At 32.0% G+C, this 7,744-nt stretch overlaps 1 long non-coding RNA gene across 3 annotated transcripts; it reads left to right on the top strand.

Moving 5' to 3' along the window:
• The first annotated feature begins 246 nt into the window (after window positions 1-246).
• Window positions 247-5,891, top strand: LOC125858480 (uncharacterized). 3 transcript variants are annotated; one of them, XR_007445748.1, is made up of 8 exons: window positions 1,945-2,037; window positions 2,213-2,313; window positions 2,399-2,446; window positions 2,980-3,114; window positions 3,233-3,373; window positions 4,393-4,510; window positions 4,746-5,040; window positions 5,130-5,889. It is a non-coding gene; the product is annotated as an uncharacterized LOC125858480 (long non-coding RNA). The 3 variants fall into 3 exon arrangements; XR_007445750.1 differs by having other exon boundaries at window positions 247-2,313; window positions 4,393-4,562; window positions 4,673-5,040; window positions 5,130-5,891; XR_007445749.1 differs by having other exon boundaries at window positions 250-2,313; window positions 4,673-5,040; window positions 5,130-5,890.
• The last annotated feature ends 1,853 nt before the right edge of the window (window positions 5,892-7,744 follow it).

Raw genomic sequence — 7,744 nt, 5'->3', positions numbered from 1 at the left:
GTATTTAATTATGACTATTCTTCGTTCAGAGGATATTCTTAGAATCTCTATCATCTATAAATTATTTTTCTCAATTGTTTGCTAGAAGTTATAATGAGAAACTCAATTCATAATTATATTACTATATAAGAAGAGTGAATAAAATTCACTCTTCTTTCGACACGTGACACCAAAAAATGTTCGATATAAGGTTTTAAACCATATCAATGATGTTTTACATTCTATGGGGCATGACATAAATGAGTATAACCTTGTCTTAGAGAATATTAGACCTTCTGAAACTACAAAGGACACAAAAGATATCCATTTTGAGAGAAACATAATTGTTAGTGAAGAGGACTTGTTGTTACCAAAAAATTTAAATGCCGAACAACTTATATCGTACAATACAATTATTGATAGAATATCTTCTAAGAAGGCAGGAGCTTTTTTCGTTGATGGTCCCGGAGGAACAGGTAAAACTTACTTATATCGGGCATTATTAGCAACTGTTCGATCTCAAGGATTTATAGCTTTAGCAACTGCAACTTCAGGAGTAGCAGCTTCTGTTCTTCCTGGAGGACGAACTGCTCACTCGCGTTTTAAAATGCCTATTGACATAGATGATAATTTTTGTTGTAATATTAGTAAACAAAGTCCACTTGCTTGTTTAATTAAAGATGCAAAATTAATTGTATGGGATGAAGCATCTATGGCAAAAAAAAACATGATTGAAGCTCTTGATGTACTTTTGAGAGATATAATGGATGTCAAGACACTTTTTGGTGGTAAAGTTATTGTATTTGGAGGTGACTTTAGACAGACTCTTCCAGTAGTGTGAAACGGGAAAAAAGAAGATTTTATTCATCAAAGCTTATTATACTCCAACATTTGGAATGATCTTGAGAAATTACATCTATCTGAAAATATGCGTGCAAGAATAGATCCATCTTTTTGTGAATATCTACTTAGAATTGGAAATGGAAAAGAAACAACTCAGTGTGAAAACAAAATTGAGATTCCTAATTCTCTTATTATTCCTTTTACAACTGAAGAACAATCCTTAGATACCTTATTTAACGTAACATATCCTGATTTATGTACATTTTCTTCTAATTCATCTGCAATATCTTCTCGTGTTATTTTAACAACAAAAAATGATTTTGTAAATGAAATAAATGATATGCTAATCAGAAAATTTCCAGAAAGAGCTACAACATATGTCGCAACAGATGAAACTGTTGAACCAAATGATCAAAGCCAATTTGAAGACTTTTTACATACTTTACACCCTCCTGGCTTACCTCCTTATAAGTTAACTTTAAAAGAGAACTGCCCAGTTATGTTGTTACGAAATTTGAATCCTTCCGAAGGTTTATGTAATGGCACACGATTAACATGTTGCGACCTTAAAACGCATGTCATAAGTGCTAAAATTGAAAGTGGTGACTTCAAAAATACACATGTATTTATTCCAAGAATTCCATTGCTGACATCACAAGATGAGAAAATACCTGTACAATTTAAAAGGACACAGTTTCCTCTGCGATTGTGTTTTGCTATGACTATAAATAAAGCTCAAGGTCAAACGTTAGATTTTGTTGGAATTTACCTACGAGAACCTGTTTTTTCACATGGTCAATTATATGTGGCTTTATCAAGAGCAAAAAGTTCAAAATCTGTCAAAATACTAATTCGTCCCCCTACTGCAGACAGTAGTGATGATCATTCAACATATAATATAGTGTATGATGAAATTATTCAGAGAGCCTTCTCATAGGTAAGGTAACAATTGACTTTGATATAGTTAATTTCATCAAACTTTCCATTGTAATTTTTTGTTGCTATAAAAAAATGATGATTCACTGAAGCATGCCAGCCTGCAGTTCTTGAATAGTTACTTGTCGAGAATTTTGTTGTGCAAATTCATATCCTATTTCTTGTTATGAAATGTTATTAATTGGCTTGGCCATCTGAATAGGTCAAGTTTAACATGTTCTGCTCTAGGCCTCATTCACTGGCACCACCACCTGATTCACCATCCAGAATTGAAGAATTGTAAGCTGGAGAACCTTTGTCAACTTCAACGTGTCTCTAAAACTTGTTTCTCTGATTCATTTTAATTTAAAAGTTATGTTGTCTATTTGTTCTTGCTTCATTTCCTTTTTCCTCCTATTTTCCCTTTGCCAAACTACTTCAGTTGATGTAGTGGTTTGTCCATCTGATTTCGCAGGTTATTTCACCAACAGAACAAATTCCAGAAATGACTTCTAACTACTCAAGACAAAGGATGAACCTGAAGCTTTTCTGAAAACTGTTAATCTACACAATAATGTAAGGCAGATCGAAGGGAATACTCTTTGTTATTGCTCTGTATTTTTAGTTCAACACTAAGAGGAATAGTCAATCTTTTCTACAGTGCGGAGGCCGATAGTTCAAGAAATTCGGATCCTCGACAGGCCTTCCAGTAAGTATTATTTTCCATTTCCTGTATTTCCCAGTTGTAAAAGTCTCCTGCAGCTGCACTGTTTCTGTAGGTCTACGTTCCTACAACACATATTCATAAATCAATAATCCTTCAACATACACTTACACAATCACAACTTTCCCCATCAATCATGTAGTCTTTGTTTCAACTTATATATTCCCTCTGCACATTTACTCACCAACAGGCTTTAAACATACTTCAGCGTCATCTTTCCTTTATATGTAATTATGTATACTACTCTCTGCATCTAATAATTAGACTAGAAGGTTAATTGGTACTGATACATGTCGGTGTCGGACTACATTTGTGGTGAGAGAGGATTTTATTCTCTAGAGCATCACCTTTGAAAACTCTGCTCCTGAGATACTCTATATTTTGCCCCTTCTTGCTCTTTGCAAACACTGCACGTACATTCATCTTGCTTCCTTTCTTCTTAGTCTTCTGCAACAGAGATGAGGATAGCCAGTGGTAATCAAAATTACTGATCATCGTTGTGTATTTTATAATTGCAGATTTCTTGGTTCACACGTCCATATAGCAAGAAATACCTTACAAACATCAATATTTTACTTCCTGCCATTATTTGATAATGGCAACTCATTACCAAATTGATACATTTGTATCTTACAGGCAAAACACTTCTACAGGTAAGACATTTTTATCATCCTTTGGTTTAAGTATAGATTGTATCATGTATTAGATATATCTATGACATAGCTTTATCTTTGATGATTGTTTTGGGGCCTCCTGTATATCAATCAACAGCTAAAACAATTGAAGTTGAGACGACGTCAAGCCAGAGGTACCTTTGTTTTGTCTACTCTACAGTCATACTGCACTGCCAAGGCAATTGAAGAAAGAGGGTACATTTTCCATTTGAGAAATCTAACCACTTCTCCACATATTGTGCGTCAATAAATTTTCTCTTTCAATGCATTCACAGGATTCAGTATAGCTTCTACTTTTCCTTCACTTTTCAGTATCTCAGTTGTTTACTTATTTATATGAGGTCCTGCATAGTAGTATATAGTAATAGCTTTTATAAGTGTTTTACATTGGTTTGAAAATGTTGCTTTTACACTAACCTCTTCGATAAAACTCAGGTCTCAAAAGAAAAATCGACCAAGTACATGTACTGATGCCTTATTTTGAGATCATTATTTGTTATACGCAAATTTTTCAAGTTCATTCATTTTGAAACTCGGCGTTTGAAGTTTTATATAACTGAAGTTCAACCACATATAATTGCAGAACTTTCAATTTTCCTTCTGATTTTGATTTAAAGTACAAAACAGGATTTGGGAATCATTTCTCATATAAAGCTATAGTTGGAGCTCTACCTCAACTTCAAAATAGTCCTCTTATTTACCCCTCTAGACTTTACGGTGAACAAATCCCTGCCACCTCTTTTACTTCCCCTCGAAAACCTAACCAACACAGGTAGCTACCTTTCCGTTTTGGTGTAGTTTTGTTGAAGTTTTTGTACAATTCTCTTAACCATCCTCCTTTGTTATCTCGTATAATACTTCTCGTGTAACACTTTCAAATCCTGCTAATTCTGAATTGGTATAGGGTTATAGTTGAAAAAAAGGATTTGGATATAACACCTTATTAGGATTTTGGTGTAGTTTTGTTAAAGTATTTTTACAATCCTCTTAACCATCCTCTTTTATTATCTCGTGTAATACCTCCAAATCCTACTAATTCTGAATTGGACATAAAGTTCAAAATTACCATCCTTAATTAGTGTATTTGGATAGTATAGGGTTATGTCCTTGTGACGAAGCGCGGAATATACCTGCTACTTTCTTGTTATGCTTTGTTTCTGCTAAATTATAATTAGGATTCAGATATAGCTGATTGCCTCAACCTAGCTGATTGCCTCGACCTATCCATTGATAATGCGTATCTTGTTGAAAATCCAGGTATACTGCCAACATATCAATAGAGAAATTCATCGTCAAAAAAGAACAATTTTGACTCAAGGATATGTCGCTGAGACATTTGGAACTCATTTTCAACTTCCTCATCTGGAACCAATAGGTGCTTTAGACAATGCAAAACTACTTGCTATTTATACGGCTGATAATTTTAGGTGCAACTGATCTGACTGCTCATTCTCTGCAAAAATTTACGCATTGATTCAAATGCTTGATTCTGTCTTCACTAAATTTCCTTTGCACTGATGTTTGTTTCTCCTAATAGTTCTCCTGAAGATCATTGTCAGCCATCATCTGCCCCTCATCTGATCCAACTGTCATACATATTTGCGCCACAGATGATCGTGTTGGGCCCGGGCAACGCCCGGCCTGCCTTTACTATGGATGGTCAATGGCGGTAAACTGGTGAGGAGTTGATATAGCTACCTTAAATTGCAGCTTGCATGAAGAACTCTGCCTCCTGTTGGTATTTTGGTGTCAAAGAGTGTTATACTCATTTGAGAAAAAGCAGTTTTCAGGCAAGTGACACAATCTACAGCTGACAAATCCGGTAGACACTGCACCATGCCATATATTATTTGAAAATCGTTAATTTCATCAGAATTGTCAGCATATTTCAGATTGAGACTGACGGTAATAGCTTGAGTGATAACATTATCAAACATTGCACTCAAATTCCCCATAAATTGCGCTGGCTGTGAAACATTTTGTGTGTTATACAGGATCCTAGAAACCGAGGTGTCTAACATGGACGCGAAAGATACATTACAAGAGCGGACCAAACACTCATCAAACCATACAATTGCCTGTTTCTTGAGCGGACATTCAAGTTGAATCCGCTCTCTTGCCACGTCTATGCAGTTTTTGCAGTCTTTAGGTACAGCGTCTCCTCTACAGAGGAATAGTCCATAAACTTTGTCAGGGTCTTCTCCTTCACTGGCTTTTGTATAGATTATTGTATAGTGATGTGTACAGCAATCGGTTAAGATTTGATTGGAATTTGCTTCCTTCTGTATAGTTATTGGACATTGAACAATCGTAATATAAGGGCTTCACCTGCATCTGTGCTTTGACACCCACAAGCAGTACTGAATGGAGCAACAAAATGAGAATTAATGTTTGGGTACTTCACAAACACAAAACTAGAACCGACGCCATTCTTGACTAAAGTAAGTTGCTGTTGAATTATGTCTAAAGAAATCAAAATGATAGGATGAGAAGAAGATGAATCTGTTCGAAAACTACAAGTTTGATTTTTCATGAAAATAATTTTCCCAAAACATTTTCGTTCCCTCCTTCCTACCAATAGTCATTTGTCAATGACAAATTAATTACAAGGAATAATTGGTCTAGACTGAAAGTGACAGCACTGGGGAAGAAGTTATTTTAAGTACGTTAAATGTAAATCAATAACTTGTAGAATTTGTACTTTATTTCTTCCTCAAATATATGCTTTTATATAAAATATTTTTTACCTTTAATGTGGGTACGGTTGGAATTAAGAAATACATGACAAGTGTTTGATGATATATGCTTAAATAGTATTGTACATTCTTCTTTTATGGTTGTACCTTTAAAATTTTTATTATTGAATAATTTAACACCATTAATTACCTACCTCATTTGAGCCCATTTATATATATTTTACTATGTAAGAAGAGTGAATAAATTCACTCCTCTTTCGACACGTGGCACCAAAAAAAAGGAGAGGGTTGAACAAAAGTGTGAATGTGAGGGTATTTTGGGTATTTAAAAATACCCTCACATTCACACTTATCTACTCAAAAAAAATTACTATATAATATATATATATTGTATAATATAGGTACTACATAAGTGTGAAAGTGAGGGTATTTTGGGTATTTAAAAATACCCTCACATTCACACTTATCTACTAAAAAATATATATATAAGTAGTAGATTTAAATATATTTAAAAATAATATAAGTAATACTATACTTAGTATGCTTAAAAATAGTAAAAACTACATAAAAAGTACTACATATCATATTACAATAATTAACAATTATTTGACACTTTCAATTCTATCAATGCCATATAAATTAGGATAAAAAAGGTAACATTTATATTCAAAAATAATATAAGTAATACTATACATTACAATAATTAATAGCTTAAATATTTAAAAGTTATATAAAAAATTTAATTGACTCTCTAAATTCTATTGCTACCACATAAAATGGATTATATGATAAACATATATTGTTTGAAATTGACGAAAAAGAAACTATAAATTACAATAATTAACAAAAAAAATTGTCGGCTCCAAAAAATCTATCAATTAAGAACATATATTGTTTCAAATTGACGAAAAAGAAACTATAAATTACAATAATTAACAAAAAAATTCTCTCGACTCCAACAAATCTATCAATTAATGCCACATAAATTGGGACATGGAAAATAACATATATTCTTTAAAAATTAAGTTCAAAATGTACTATAAAATACAATAATTAACAACTTAATATAGTAAAGAGACATATAAAAAATGGTTAATATTTGAAATTTTGCATGTGCCACATAAATTAGAACAAAGAGAGTAATAAATATTATTTTCAAAATTCTGTAAAAAAAAGGTACTACAAATCACAATAGCTAACAATTTAAAATATTTTTAGAATCATATAAAAATTTCAATAACTTCTCAAATTTCATAATATATGACATAAGAAGAGGGAATAACCAATATATTTATAAAAAGAAATGACATATAAAATGAAATGGAGAGAGTATTAGTTTTTGAAAATGGAAAAGGACAAAACACATATAAAATTAAAAGACATATAAAAAAAAGTTGGTTTAACTCTCAAACATAAAAAGTAACATATGTTATTAAAAACTTTAATAAAAAGTACTATAATTTACAATAAATAATAACTTAAAATATCTACAAGACAACAAAAAAAAGACTAATTTTTGTACTGCTTGTGTCACATAAATTAGGATTGGGATGATTTTAAAATTTTAATTTTGGTTATACATTATAAAATAGCCGAAAAATTGAATGATATAATTTTTTTAAAAATAACCGAATGAATCGTCCTATCGATAACCCTAATGTTACTTCTACTCTGTTTATTTTTACTTAAATTTAGAAAGATATGTTTCATTTCTACCCTCAATCTTATCGGTACATTTATTTGCTATTTGAAATTGAAATTAAAAAGACAAATGACAAATAAGTTTTTATATTAGCCCACTTATGAGCAAAATATATTATAACAATCTTTACTAATTTTATAACAATACATAAACTATACTCTCTCCGTCCCATATTAGATGGGCACTTCCAACTTTACACGGTGATTAAGAA

Source organism: Solanum stenotomum, chromosome 3 (assembly GCF_019186545.1).
Source record: "Solanum stenotomum isolate F172 chromosome 3, ASM1918654v1, whole genome shotgun sequence".
Classification (NCBI taxonomy): Eukaryota; Viridiplantae; Streptophyta; class Magnoliopsida; order Solanales; family Solanaceae; genus Solanum; species Solanum stenotomum.
This window is presented reverse-complemented; position numbering and strand designations above follow the sequence as displayed.